The sequence below is a fragment of the Myotis daubentonii genome, chromosome 20 (assembly GCF_963259705.1).
Source record: "Myotis daubentonii chromosome 20, mMyoDau2.1, whole genome shotgun sequence".
NCBI classification, from domain to species: domain Eukaryota; kingdom Metazoa; phylum Chordata; class Mammalia; order Chiroptera; family Vespertilionidae; genus Myotis; species Myotis daubentonii.
Window position 1 is genome coordinate 16,902,016 of NC_081859.1, and position 15,188 is coordinate 16,917,203.

The 15,188-nt window shown below is 43.5% G+C and overlaps 1 pseudogene; it reads left to right on the forward strand.

Annotated features, from left to right (window-relative positions):
• The first annotated feature begins 974 nt into the window (after positions 1 to 974).
• LOC132222427 (T-complex protein 1 subunit beta-like) overlaps positions 975 to 15,188 on the forward strand; it is an 88,605-nt pseudogene continuing 74,391 nt past the window's right edge.

Consider the following 15,188-nt stretch of genomic DNA (forward strand, 5'->3'; position numbering starts at 1 on the left):
AGGGAAGCCTCCCCTGGCATTTTTGAAAGAGTGGCAGCCCCAGTCCTGCTACTTGTATGCAGGTGGTTCTCTGCAAGGACTCCCTGGGCATCATGTGGCCGCCTCAGGGGAAAACCTGAGGAACATAAGCCTCCACAGCCCAGGACTCTAGTGCCAGGCCCTCAGCTTACACATGGGAGGTGCTGTCATCCGGCCTGGTGTGCACACTCAGCATCCTGGAGTGTCCACCATGCAACACAGCAGTGCCTGTTTAGCTCAGGAACATCTTTTCTGATATTTATGGGGACTCTCTGTGACTGTTGGCAGTGTAACTGCAGGGAGTGGTGAGCACAGGGCACAGAGTCACCATGGACAGAGGGCAGTTCCCTGCCCAGGAACTGGGCCCTTTAAATACAGCCCCTAAGACCCTATGCCTGTGAATTCTAGGATTGTGCCCGAGATCATATGAGTAAGTCACAGTGGAGAGGACAGCACAGCCCTCCTTGCTCTGGGACAGGAGGAAGTAGGCCCACCTCTGCAGGGGGTGATTTTCATTCTTTGCTTTTAGCATCTCAAAGGTTATTTCCTCCATTTTTCCACGAACAAAGCCTAGAGTGCAAAGTCTTACCACCTGGGTCGTCAATAATCTTGTTGGATGATTAAGTCATAAACTCTAACTCCTGGATGCAGGTCCCTGAAAATCCCCCAGGAGCAGCTCAAGGAGAACATCCTGGCCCTTTGTTGAGCACCTGGACATGGGGGCTGACTTCTCCTAGGACCATGGAGGGGAGAGAACCTGACGTCCAGAGCGGCTGAGGCTGTTCTCATCAGGGTCCTCAGTCCCTTGGTGTTTACAGATGTTCCCCGGGCCGACCTGGCCAGAGGGGAAAGGTTTGCCTGGATGGAGACTGGTACACACCATTTATGACAGAGAAGAAAATATACCAGACCCCACCTGTGCAAGAATTCGTGCACTGGGCCTCTAGTAAATTTATAATTATCCTGAGCAGCTTTTTGGTGCTGCTGGAGTTATGCTATTGAATATGTAGAATGCCTGGCTCTTGTCACAGGTGGTGAACTTGCCTCTACCTTTGACCACCCAGAACTAGTGAAGCTTGGAAGTTGCAAGCTCATTGAAGTCATGATTGGAGGAGACATGCCATTCATGTTTCTGGGGTAGCCCTTGGTGAAGCTGACACTAATGTTCTTCATGGTGCCACTCAGCACATTTTAGATGAAGCAGAAAGACCTTTTCATGATGCCCTTTGTGTTCTTGCACACACTGAGAAGGCTTCTAGAACAGTTTATGGAGGAGGCTGTTCTGAGCTGCTGATGGCTCAGCTGCCAAAAAAACACCAGGTAAAGAAGCTGTTGAAATGCATTCTTAGCTCAAGCACTGAGAATATTACTTATTGTTACACCTGCCAATGCCATCTATGACAGTGCAGATCTGGTAGCACAGGCCTGAGCTGCCCATCATGAAGGCAACACAACTGCTGGACTGGATATGAACGAAGGTGCTATTGGTGATGGCAGTGCTGGGCATCACAGGAACTTTCCAAGTGAAGTGCAGGTTCTACTGAATGCAGCTGAAGCAGCAGAGGTGATTCTGCGTGTGGATAATATCATCAAAGCAGCACCAAGGAAGGTGTCCTGATCACTGCTGAGGGATGTTTAATGAACCGAAGATGCAGGGGTAAGACGAGCACACAGGATGATTGATGCTGGACAGAGGGCTACAGCTCGCTCAGGCATGTAGCAAACTCTGCACTCTCACCATCACTTTTACCGGGGTTTGGTACAAGGTTAGTACGTCAGCAGTTAATCAAGAAAATCTTGTTTTGTTCTATATTATTACAATAGCGTACTGAAGACAACTTGCAGCTGTGTCCTCCCTTTCTGCTCTACACTCACGACTATTTAATCTTAGTCTTTCTCAGGGAGGTAAATTGCCTGGAACTCAAGATTGTGTGCAATCTTGACCCAGTGTGACTCGCTTGCAAGTCATGCTGTGCTTCTGATAGAACATTCACTTCTTCTTGGCAGGACTTCAGATCCTTGTTTACAAATGTCCAGCTACAGATCATCCCCCTTGTTAGGCTTTCCTATCTGCTGTTATGCTCTGGACCAGTTCATAGCAATGTTGTTTGAAGGACTTCGACTTCTTAAAGAAGACTGTGGAATCCAAATTTATGTGTGCTTCTTATATACTTAATGAGACATTTAGCTGAACTTTTATTAACATGGGTCTCATTTATTTGCTGTTCATTTTCAATATAATTCAGTTGTTTTAAAAGTCCATTTCTCATACTGTGCAGCAAAATAACATTTGAAAATTTTTATAAAAAATAAGATGGAGGTGATAATATAACTGAGATGCCTTTGAAAATCACCAGTATTGAACACACCAAGGAAAACCAACCTTTCCAACCGGAGGAAGAATAAGGAATGTATCACTGAAAACTGGTGCGAAGTGGATCCCTGTTTCCTAAATGCACTCTCACAGTGTCTCTGTTCTAGAACGTATCACCTCCCCAGGTCCAGAGGATCTGCACTTGGATACGTTTGGGGTCATTATTGACATGGTCTCCCCCTGGGTCACCCAAGCTGCATAATTCATTAGGGTCCCATTTATGAAATCTCTCAATAGTTGCAGGGAAGAGTGGATACCTCTCACTGGAGGAGCCATGGTGACGGTGTGTTTGTATTTGTGACATAATTTCTTTGGACCAAGACCTCCCTCTTAGTCCATCATAACCATCATCTTAATCATCATCATCATCATCATCATCATCATCATCATCATCATTATCTTAATCATCACCATCATCACCATTTGCTTCCCCCACCCACCACGCTCCCGCCCTGCCCCAGGCCTTCACTGTCCCAGTGTTTGTGGCCATGGGCCATACATATATGCATATAATGTTCTTGAATGATTACTTCCCCCCACTCACTCCCCGCCCCCCCCCCCCCAGTTTGCTTACTTTTAATCATTCTTCTCATTTTCTGGTGGTTTTCTACACAATGACTTTTTATAGAGACTTTATCTAAAGAGAAAACAGATGCCTCCTCTTTAGATGTCATTGGAAAATTCAACCCCCAAAGGTCCAACTCTAAGCTGACACAAGGCCTTATAAAAAATGATGACATTGGCCCTAGCCACTTTGGCAAAGTGGAAAGAGCATCAGCCTGTGGACTGAAGGTTCCCAGGTTTGATTCTGGTCAAAGGCACATGGCTGGATTGGAGGCTCAGTATCCAGTGTGGGGCATGCAGGAGGCAGCCGATCAATTATTCTCTTTCATCATTGATGTTTCTATCTTTCTCTTCTTCTCCCAATCCTCTATGAAATAAATAAAATATATATATTAAAAAATAAACAAAAATAAAGTAAAAACTGATGACCCTGGATAAAGTACATGTTTCCACCAAGACTTTAGACCACGATCTCTGTCCAAGTCTATCATCACCATCACCAGAACCACCACCACCGCCACCATCATTATCATCACTTGCTTACTCATGTTTAGTCTTCTCATTTTTGGTAGACCTAGTTTTTCAACATACATAATGACACTTTATCTAATCTTTTTGCTCATTTTTGTAGAGGTGTTAAGTAAAATATGTTGCCATACTCTTATTTTATTTTTGTTTGACTGATGACAACTGATGGCTTATTCTTGCCTTTTCTCCATCTGCCAATCAGGAGAAATACGATAAAAAATCATGACTTTGTCTTTAGATGTCATTGGGAGATTGAAACCACCCAAGCCTCTGGAAGGAGAAATCCTCTCCCTCTGCCACCACCTCGACAAATAAAACCACAAGCCACTCTCCTTTCCTGGCTCCATCAAAGCAGGTCTGACTTCCTGAAGGCCTTTCCTGTGCTTCCCAGAGATGTCAGTTATGTATGGAATAAACAGTCCATGTTCACTTGGTGTGTCTGTTTGTCGCCGGCCTGTACATGTGTACCAAGCTGCTTTGGGTCACTCTGCCTCTGTCTGGTGTCACCTAGTCTTGGTGCTATGAGCATGATGATAAGCCAGGTTCTTTCTTCTCTAGTTTTGGGGTCACACTCCTCTGGTGCCCACTGTCCAGCACACTACTGTCCTGCTGCTGTCTTGTTGGGACCCTGACCCATGAGAAGCTGAGCTACACTGTTGAGTCAGCAGCATGACCTGGGACAGAAGATTAGATGGTTATTATTTGGGCACAAGAGTGTCTGAGGTTTGCCCATGTGTGAAAGTTGTCCCTTTTTGCAACAAACTTTTCTCACTCAGAGACGTCAGAAGTAAGTACAGAGTCAGGAATCCAGAGGTTCCCTGAGGGAAACTGTGACATGAAGAGGAAACCCCACAGGAAACTAACCCAAATCTCCAACTTCACCTGCAGCTGGGATGGTACTTGTGTTCAGGGACCCTGAGCACCCCCTGGTGGTCACAGCCTCTGCTGCAGGGATGTTTGTGTCTGGGTTCATACTGACTTCCCTTCACTGTGTCTCTTGCACAGTAATACATGGCCATGTCCTCAGATCTCAGGCTGTTCATTTGTAGATACAGTGTGTTCTTGGCATTGTCTCTGGAGATAGTGAATCTGCCCTTCACAGCGTCTGCAAGTATGTGCTACTTCCATCAGGATTAATGAGTGAGACCCACTCCAGCCCCTTCCCTGGAGCCTGACCAACCCAGGTTATCCAGGAGCTACTGAAGGTGAATCCAGAGGCTAAACAAGAGAGCCTCAGAGACCCCCCAGGCTGCACCAAGCCTCCCCCAGACTCCAACAGCTGCACCTCACACTGGACACCTGCAAACACAAAGATGTCCTCATGAGGAAACTCTCACACATCCACAGTTTCTATCACTCATATCAAGTGTCTCTTTTTCTTCATAAATTTCCTCTTAAAAGAGCCACAAGGAAAACCCAGCTGAACCCAAACCTCATGGTGAGTGTTTTATATTCAGTCCTGATCAGGGAATGGGAACTCCTTGGGATCTCAGGGTTGGACTCCTATCCCAGAGCTGCAGGGTCAGGGCTGTGCTGGTTTTTACAAACAGAGGGGGCCTTATTTGCATGTCCTCCTGCTGTACAGGGAGCTCTGGGTTGGAGACCTACAGGGAGGGCAGTGCCTTCATGCAGGTGAGTGTCCTGGATTAGAATCCTGGTCATGATACCATTTCAGTAACTGAATACAGAATCATAAGAAGTTTTGAAGATTTTACAAGTGTCCACATCTTGTAACAGTGATCCCGGCATCTGGGGTGTGCCTAAAAATGCTCCCCTGAACTGACTCCAGGGCAGAGCAGTTCCTGCCAAGTGAGGGTGCAGAACCCTGGTGTGAGATGAGAGCATGGATGAGCGTCTGTGCTCTGGTGTTACCCTCACTTCAGTGCTGAATCCACCTGTGGCCTTATAGTCCTCACTATTATGGAGAAGGTCGTGCCTCTCCTGGGAGGTGTTCCTCCATCACCTAAGGGGAGTCAGGTTCCCCCAGGTCTGTCACATGCACCTGGGGTCTGTGTTGCACCTAGGACCAGTATAGTGACCCCAACAGCCCCTGTCTGTGCACTCTATTACCAGCGGCCTGAGACCCTCTCCAGCCCTGATGTGCATGGACATCTCCATGTGGGTGTTAGGAGGTCAGCAGGAACTGTCACGGCTGCAGCTGGCCCTGGGATCAGACGTGGCATCTGTCATTGTCCCTCCATGTTCCTCTGGACCCGATAAGTCTGTCCAGTGCTCTGGGGAGTAGGCTGCTGTGCCTGTGCCTGTTTGTTGGGAAGACCCAGGCCATGTCCCTGCATCACCTGGCCTTCATCAGGCATTTGAATGAAGCAATTTTCCTTGTTCATGTTCAATCCAATAGAGACTGGAGCAGACTCTTCCCAGGCCAGTCTGACCATCTCTGTGCCTGTTGGGAGCTGCCACCATATCCCCAAAGAGACACCAGTCACATGTTCCCACCTGCACAGAAACGCTTTCTTCTGCAGCTGGGCCAGAGCTGTGAGCACTCCCAGGACAGGGCAGCAGTCCCAGCCTCGATCTCATGGATCCATAAATGTGCCAACTGTAAACACATCCCTTTCTGGGGACGGGGACTTCTCACCCATTTCAGGGAAAGACTGTGGAGACTGAAAGAACATTCTGCAGTCTGTCGTCCTGCCTGTGGTGGAGACTCTTCCTCTCTATCCCCATGTGCACCTGTGTACTCTCCTCCTGCTTCACTGTGATGTGCACTGTGACAGGGCCCTGGAGGGAGTCCTGGGAGACAGGGTGTCTGCATCATGGCTCAGAGAGGCTGACAGTGTCTTCAGGAAGGTAATGCCATGAATCATCAAGCACATGCAGGTCCAGGCCTAGAGCCTGGAATCAGTCTATCCACTGTCCATACTAGCCTGCCTGCTCCCCAGAAATCTGTGTCACACTGGAAATATGAGTGACAGGACATCTGAGTGACAGGAAATATGAGTGACAAGGAATTCCAAGTGACAAGGAATCTGAGTGACATGAGAAATCTGGGTGACAAGGGAACGCTGAGTGACTATGGAAATCTGAGGGGCAGGGGGAATCTGAGTGACAGAAAATGTGAGTGACATGGGAAGACTGGGACCCTTGACCTTGTTCCCTTGGTGCACCTCCTGTCCCTCCAGGGTCACTGGCCCTGGAAGACCTCATGTGGGATCTCCTGTCAGGATCAGACGTCAGAATCTTGGAAATTCCCATAACAAGCCGTCCAACAGCCATAGCACACCCATGGCACAGGGTGAGTTCTGGTCAGGAGAGATGTCTCCCTCTCCCTGGGAGCCTGCACCTGAATCAGCTGATTCCCTTTCAATGGCAGGAGGGGAGCCCATGGATGGGGCCCTGGTGACAGGTGAGTGTGGTGTCAGTTCTCTACTAGCTCAGTTCCTTAGAGGGAGAGGCTGAGGCAGCCTCCATGGCCCAACCTGGGGAAAACCTGATATGAACCAAGACGGCACTGGGAACATTGGAACTGTATTGGATGGAGCAGGTCAGACCACTGAACTCTGACCTCTCTGACCTATGACCCCACAGAACAGCCTTCCCTTGCTTGGGGCTGGGGGCTGACTCTAAATACTAAGCATTCAATTGGAGTTTACAATGGAAGTACTTGAGAATATTGCCAGCATGTTTAATTCCATTAAGCTCCTAGGAAAGTTAGCATTAAATACAAACAAATATAAAGGAACTATGAGGAGGACATGATAAAGGTAGAAAGTGGAGACCGGAGGAGACAGTGCCAGGGGACGGACAGTGGCTCCCTGTGTCCAACTTGGAGGAGTCGTGTCTCACTCAGGAGCCCACCCTGTGGCCTTGGTATTCCTGCAACTTGGCCGGGCAGCTAGGCCCTACAGAAGCACACAAACACGCACAATGCTCCAGCTACACCCTCTAGTTTCTCTCAAAAACTGACTTAAAAACAACGACATGACTTTAGAAAAACAAGGCTGACACCGCATTCTGAGAGTTGCCTCACTGACTCTTTACACTACACGGCAATAATGCCCATTGAGAGATGTACCTGTGGCAGAGGTTAGATCCCATGCACACAGGTTCAATAACTGCAAGAGAACAACAAAGAAAAGAAAAACACAGCACCCAGATGCTAGCTGTGGTCACGATGTCCCTTACACATTACACTTCAGAAGGGGGCCAGCAGCACCTGGGCCCCCAGTAAACCCAGGGCGACCCCACAGTGGATGTCGCACCTTCCCTCAGTCCCCACCCCAACTGTGCAGGTGCTGTGATGTCAGGATGGAGACAGGAAGAACTCCAGTAGGTCTTCCTCGAGTCATTAAATGCCGTCATCTTCAGGGGGGCAGCGCCTCTTGTCTCCTAGGAAATCACTTTCAAGCTTGAGCATAAAAGACCTTGTACGATTTGCACAAACAACAGCTGAGAGTAAATGAGATTATCTGGAATAAACACCAGGGACTTGTATTTATAGTGGCAGATTCCATTGCTACTGAAGACGGATATTGGGGGTAAAAAGAGGAATCGGTAAAAAGATTAGTTTGCATTTTGTTTCCTGGTGATTCCCTTGTTCAACCAACCTCCAGGGGTTTCTAAGTGCTAGCGCACCTAGGACGTGACCTGCTCTAGAGATCGGGTTCAATGTCTGAAAAGGAAAACCTCAGTCAGCGGGAGAGTAAAAGCAGGAGGGAAGGTTTCTGACAAAACACAGCTCTAAATATACGTTTAAATGAACAAACAAACAAAAAGAAAAATGAGACAATGCTGTTTTGTTCCTATGCTGTGGCCTCAGTCCCAGGTTGGAGGAGCAATGTCTGCCCAGCAAGCAGGTCACCCTGGTCAGGTTGCATGGACAGTCCTTGCCCATTTATTTTATTTTTTTAAAAAATATATTTTATTGATTTTTTTACAGAGAGGAAGGGAGAGGGATAGAGAGTTAGTAACATCGATGAGAGAGAACCGCCAATCAGCTGCCTCTTGTACACCCCCTACTAGGGATGTGCCCACAACCAAGGGACATGCCCTTGACTGCAATTGAACCTGGGACCCTCCAGTCCCCAGGCCAACACTCTATCCACTGAGCCAAACTGGTCAGGGCCCTTGCCCCCTTTTTTTGATTGGATTGTTTATCTTCGTTTCGTTAAGTTGTATGAGTTCCCTATAAAAGTTGGAGATTAATCCTTATCAGATGCCACATTGGCAAATACATCCTTCCATTCAGTGGGCTTTCTCACTATTTTGTTGATGGTTTTTTTTTTGCTGTGTGGAAGCTTTGTATTTTGATGTAGTCCCATTTGTTTATTTTCTCCTTAGTTTCCATTGTCCTAGGAGATGTGTGGATAAGTGTATTGCTATGAGAGATGTCTGAGATTTTGCTGCCTATGTATTCTTCTAAGATTTTTATGGTTTCCCATCTTACTTTTAAGTCTTTTTTTTTCCATTTTGGGTTTATTTTTGTGTATGATGAATGTTGGTGGTCTAGTTTCATTTTTTTGCATGTATCTGTCCAATTTTCCCGACAACATTTATTGATGAGACTAACTTGACTCCATTGTATACTCTTGTCTCCTTTGTCAAATATTAATTGAGCATAATGGCTTGGTTTGATTTCTGTGTTCTCTATTCGGTTCCATTGGTTTATATTTCTGTTCTTGTGCCAGTACCAGGCAGTTTTGAGAACCATGGCTTTTAACATAGCTTGATATCTGGTAATCTGATCCCTCCAACTTTGTTCTTCTCTTTTGGCTATTCGTGGTCCTTTTTTATTCCATCTGAACTTTTGGAGAGTTTGTTCTAGGTCTGAGAAATATGCCCTTGATATTTTAATGGGGATTGCATTGAATCTGTAAATTGCTTTTGTAGTATGGACATTATAATGATGTTGATTATACCAATCCATGAACACGGTATATTCTTCCATTTGTTTATGTCTTCCTCTATCTCTTTTTTCCACTTCCTGTAGTTTTCTGAGTACAGGTCTTTTACCTCCTTAGTTAAGTTTTTCCCAGGTATCTTAATTTTTTTTTTTTGGTGCAATGGTAAATGGGATCTTTTTTGTTTTCTCTTGTTTTGTTTCACTTTCTCTGAGTTCATTATTAGTGTATAAATAAGCCACAGATTTCTGGGTGTTGATTTTGTATGCTGCTACATTGCTGAATTCATTTATTAAGTACTAGAGGCCCGGTGCATGAAATTCGTGCACTTGGGGGGAAGGTCCGGCCCAGCCTGTGCCTTCTTGCAATCCAGGAGCCCTTGGGGGATGTCCAACAGATGGGCCTAAGCCATCAGTTGGACATCCTTAGAGATGCTGCAGAGGCAGGAGAGGCTCCCGCCACCTCCACTTCGCTCGCCAGCTGTGAACCCAGCTCAGGGCTTCTGGCTGAGTGGTGCTCCCATTATGGGAGTGCACTGACCACCATGGAGCAACTCCTGTGTTGAGTGTCTGCCCCCTGGTGGTCAGTGCACGTCATAGCGACCAGTAGTTCCTCTGTTCTGTCGATTTTCACATTAGCCTTTTATTATATAGGATAGTAGGTATTGTTTTTTATGGAGTCTTTGGGACTTTCTATGTACAATATCCTGTCATCTGCAAATAATGACAGTTTTACTTCTTTTCCAATTTGGATGCCTTTTAAGTCTTCTTATCTAATCGCTACGGCTAGCATTTACATTAATATGTTGAACAGGAGTGGTGTAACGGGGGCATCCTTGTCTTGTTCCTGTTCTTAGGGAAAATGGTTTTATTTTTTGCCCATTGAGTATGATGTTGGCTGTAGGTTTGTCACATATGGTCTTTACCATGTTAAGATATGCTCCATCTATTCTGACTTTGCTGAGAGTTTTTATTGAAAAAGAATGTTGGATTTTATAAAATGCTTTTTCTGCATCTATTGATATGATCATGTGATTTTTGTCTTTCAGTTTGTTTATGTGATGTATCACATTTGTTGATTTGTGAATATTGTACCAGCCTTGCATCCCTGGAACAAAACCCACTTGATCATAGTGTGTGATCTTTTTAATATATTGCTGGATGTGATTTGCTAGGATTTTAGCATCTATGTTTATCAAGGATATTGGCCTGTAATTATCTTTCTTTGCAATGTCCTGTAAAGCTGTCCAGACCTGGGCTTTTCTTTTATGGGAGTTTTTTGATTAGTGCTTCTATTTCATCAGTTGTTATTGGCCTATTCAGGTTTTTTCATCCTTCCTAATTCAGTTTTGGGAGATTGTATTTTTCTAGGAATTTGTCTATTTACTCCACATTGTCCCACTTGTTGGAATGTAGTTGTTCATGGTATTTTCTTACAATGCTTTGGATTTCTGTGCTTTCAGTGGATACTCCTCCACTTTTGTTTCTGATTTTATTTATTTGGGTCCTCTCTCTTTGATGAGTCTGGCTAATGGCTTATCAATTTTGTTTATCCTTTCAAAAAACCAGATCTTGGTTTTGTTGATTTTTATATTGTTTTTCAATCTCTATGTTATATATTTTTGCTCTAATCTTTATTATTTCCTTCCTTCTACTTACTCTGTGCTTTTATTGTTGTTCTCTTTCCAATTCTTTAAGTTGTAAGGTTAAATAATTTATTTCTGATTTCCTTTTTTTTTTTTCTTCTTTTTTTTAGGTATGCCTGTAGTACTATGAAATTCCTTCTCAGGATTGTTTTGCTATGTCCCAGAGATTTTTGGATTGTTGTGTGTTCATTTTCATTTGTTTCCAGGAAATTTTTTATTCCTTAATATCATTGGTAACCCATTCATTGTTTAATAACATGGTATTTAGCCTCTATGTGTTCGAATGTTTTTGGGTGTTTTTACTGTAGTTTATTTCTAATTTCATTCGACTGTTATCTGAGAAGATGCTTGATATAATTTCAATCTTCTTGAACTTGTGGAGACTTGTTTCATGTCCTAACATGTGGTCTATCTTTGTGAATGATACATGTGCACTTGAAAAGAATGTATATTCTGCTGTGTTGGGGTGAAATATTCTATAAATGTCAATTAAATACATATGATCCAGTGTGTCCTTTAGAGTCTCTGTTTTCTTGGTAAGTTTTTGTATATAAGATCTATGCAGTGAAGTCAGAAGGATGTTAAAATCCCCTAATATGACTATATTGTTGTTGATCTCTCCCATTAAAGTCCTCTAGAAGTTTTTTATTTTATTTTATTTTTTTACATATATTTAGGTGTTTCTATATTGGGTTCACATATGCTTACCAGGGTTATATCCTCTTGTTGCATCGAACCCTTTAGTTCTATGTCGTGAATTTGTTATTTCTTGTAGGGCCTTTATTTTAAAGTTCATTTTGTTAGATCTGAGTATTGATACTCCATCTTTTCTTTTTTGCTTTTCCACTTGAATGGATTTTTTTCCTTTCCCTTCACTCTCATCCTGTGTGTGTCTTTTGTTTTGAGGTGGGTTTCTTGTAGACAGCATATAGTTGGGTCATGTTTTTGCATTCATTCAGCTACATCACACTTTTTGATTGGAGCATTTAACCCATTTACAATTAGGTTATTATTGATACATACTTCCTGCCATTTTAATACTGTATGGCTAGGTTTATCTCTCTTTTTTTTCTCATTACTGCAATCCCTTTAGCATTTCTTGTAATGCGGGCTTGGTGTGATGTACTCCTTTAGGTTTTTTGTTTTTTTGTTTGTTTTGTCTGGGAAGCTATTTATTTGACTGTCTATTTTGAATAATAGCTTTGCTGGATATAGTCATCTTGGTCTCAGATACTTGCTTTCCATTACCTTGAGTACCTTATGTCATTCCCTTCTGGCCTGTAAATGTCTGATGAGAAATCAGGGGTCAGCCTTATGGGAACTCCATTGTAGGTAACAGTTTTCTTTTCTCTTGCTGCCTTTAAGATTCTCTTCTTTGTCTTTAATTTTTGGCATTTAATTATGATGTGTCTGGCTATGTGCCTGTTTGGGTTCTTCTTGTTTGGGGTTCTCTGTGCCTGCTGAACTTGTGTGACTTTTCAGTACCATGGTAGGGAAATTTTCTGCCATTATATCTTCAAACACCTTCTGCACCTTCTGTATGCCTGTCTTCCTTTCTGCCTCCTCTGGCACACCTGCTATTCTAATATTATTATGTTTCACGTCATCCCATAGCTCCCTTAAGCTGTCCTCTTGTTTTTTAACTGTTTGATTTTTTTTCTTTTTCTTTTTGGATTTTTGATTGAGTGATATTTTCTTCTTTTTTTAATATATATTTTATTGATTTTTTACAGAAAGGAAGGGAGAGAGATAGAGAGTTAGAAACATCGATGAGAGAGAAACATAGATCAGCTGCCTTCTGCACACCTCCTACTGGGGATGTGCCCGCAACCAAGGTACATGCCCTTGACCGGAATCGAACCTGGGACCTTTCAGTCCCCAGGCCGATGCTCTATCCACTGAGCCAAACCGGTTTCAGCTGATTGATATTTTCAACTCTGTCTTCTAACTCACTGATTCAATCCCCAGCTTCTCCTAATCTGCTGTGTATTCTTTCTGATGTGTTCTTTATTTGTGTTATATCATTCTTTATCTCAGACTGTTCTTTTTTCATAGTTACCATATCTTTTTTCATGCTGTTGCAAATTTTTACCATCATTACTCTGAACTCTGTTTCAGGTAAATTTCCAATCTCTGCTTCATTTATCTTTTCTTCTGAAGAATTCTCTAGTTCTTTCATTTGAGGATTGTTTCTTTTTCTCCTCATATTGGCAATCTGTTTGGATTTGTAACTATGTACTAGTTAGATCCTGTACACCTCTCAATTTCTAGTGCAGGAAAGTGTTAAAGGCTTTGTCTGACTAATTAGATCAGGCAAAGACTCAAAGTTTCCAGAGACCACCTCTGTCTACAGACTGAAAGGGTTTTGACTTAAATTGCCTCCCAGACAATTTACTTCAGGTGTGGCAAGAGTTTTATTTATTTATTTTTCAACAGGGAGGGGCAGTTGCTTCTGCCTGGAGGTTGATTGTTATTTTTTATCTCTTATGTTGCCTCAGAGCAAGGGGTTTCCAATAGGGTGTATAAACTGTCTTTCCCCCCAGGCAAGGCAAATGTTTATGTGGGAAAGATGTCCTCCACTGTGTGAGGGAATGACTCATCCCAGGAAACTTGGGTGTCTGCCTTCTGAGCTCTAACCCCTACGTCCCCAATTATGGCTTCTGCTCTCACAGCTCCATTCCACTTTACCCTCCTTCTGTTGGAGTACAAGTTGCATGGCTCTGCAGGTAATTTTGTGCATTTTCCCTTTAATAGGTGCCTGAATTTTCAACTGTTACTCCCTGGCTGAGGACACACAGCTTCTTTTCACAGCCAGATGTTATGTGAGTAACCTCCTTAGTTATAGTGTTCTGCTGTGAGGCCCAGATTGGGGATTAGATCCCAGAGTTCTCAGTGGCAACCCCCCACACCTGAGATATCTCTTAGGGACTTCAGTTGCTTTCTGTGGCTGCCCAGCCAGCCCTTTCCTGCCTCCTCCCTCCTACCAGTCTCAATGTGGTCTCTACTTTCCATCCTCTGGTATCAGGGTTCTCTCCTGCGAGTTTGTTCTTGATTATTCTTCTATATCTGTTTATATGATGGTATACTTTATCCTTCATTCTTTGGATGAGGGTAGCCCATTTACTGGTTTACAAACATTGAAAGATCCTTGCGTTCTTGCTCAATATCCTACTGGATAATGGTTAATGATCCTTTCAATGTGGTGTTAAGTTCCTTGCATAATGTTGAGGATTTTTGCATTTGTGCCTATCAGGGATATTGACCTGTCTTTTTTGTGTGTCCTTAGTTAACTTTAGTATCAGTGTAATGGTCACCTCAATAAATCTCTTTGGAAATGTTGCCTCTTTTCATTCTTGGAAATATTCAGGAAGGATTTATTAAAAAGTTATGAATTCTTCTTTGAGTTTTTGATGGAATTCACCTTGGTTCCATTTGGTTGTTGGCTTTTATTTGTTGGAAGGTTTTCACTACTATGTCAAATTATTTTTTTTCAAATTCACAGCAATCTATCCTATTTTGGATCCAGTTCCTAATTTGAGCTCTTACTAAGTGGGCTGAGAAATACAACTGTTGCTCTTCACAGAGTATGGTCAGGGCTGAAATAATAGTTGGTTTCAGACCATATGCCACCAAGAGAATGAAATAAACCAATATTGTCTTGTATAGCATTCATAAAGTACCTTTATTCTGAGAATGTACCTCCCTTACCCATCTCTATGGAGCATACAGAACAGGTCTCAGCCATGCACTCTGAAATCCACCGTAGTTTGTGCTGAAGGCATAGTTGTGCATGACTCCCAGATCATGACTGAGCTCTAATGTGACACTAAGACATGACCATCTCTGAGAGACACAGGTGTCATCTGTTAGAAACATGGGGCTCAAGAAATCTCCAGTGCATTTGCTGGGCATTCCTGAAGTGCAGGGAGGTTAACCAGGTTCCACATTTCATGGACAGACTTTGATTGTGTGTTGACAGTTTCTATAGGCTAACCAACCCCTCTGAATTTTTCTTCCTCCATAAGTAATACGTGCGTGTTTGCATGTGAGAATTTTTCTAATAGAGTAAATCTTTTAAAACACAAAGCCATCAGTGGTAGTCACTGCATCATGGGTCTAGAGCAGCCGTGGGCAAACTATGGCCCACGGGCCGGATCCGGCCCGTTTGAAATGAATAAAACTAAAAAAAAAAGACCGT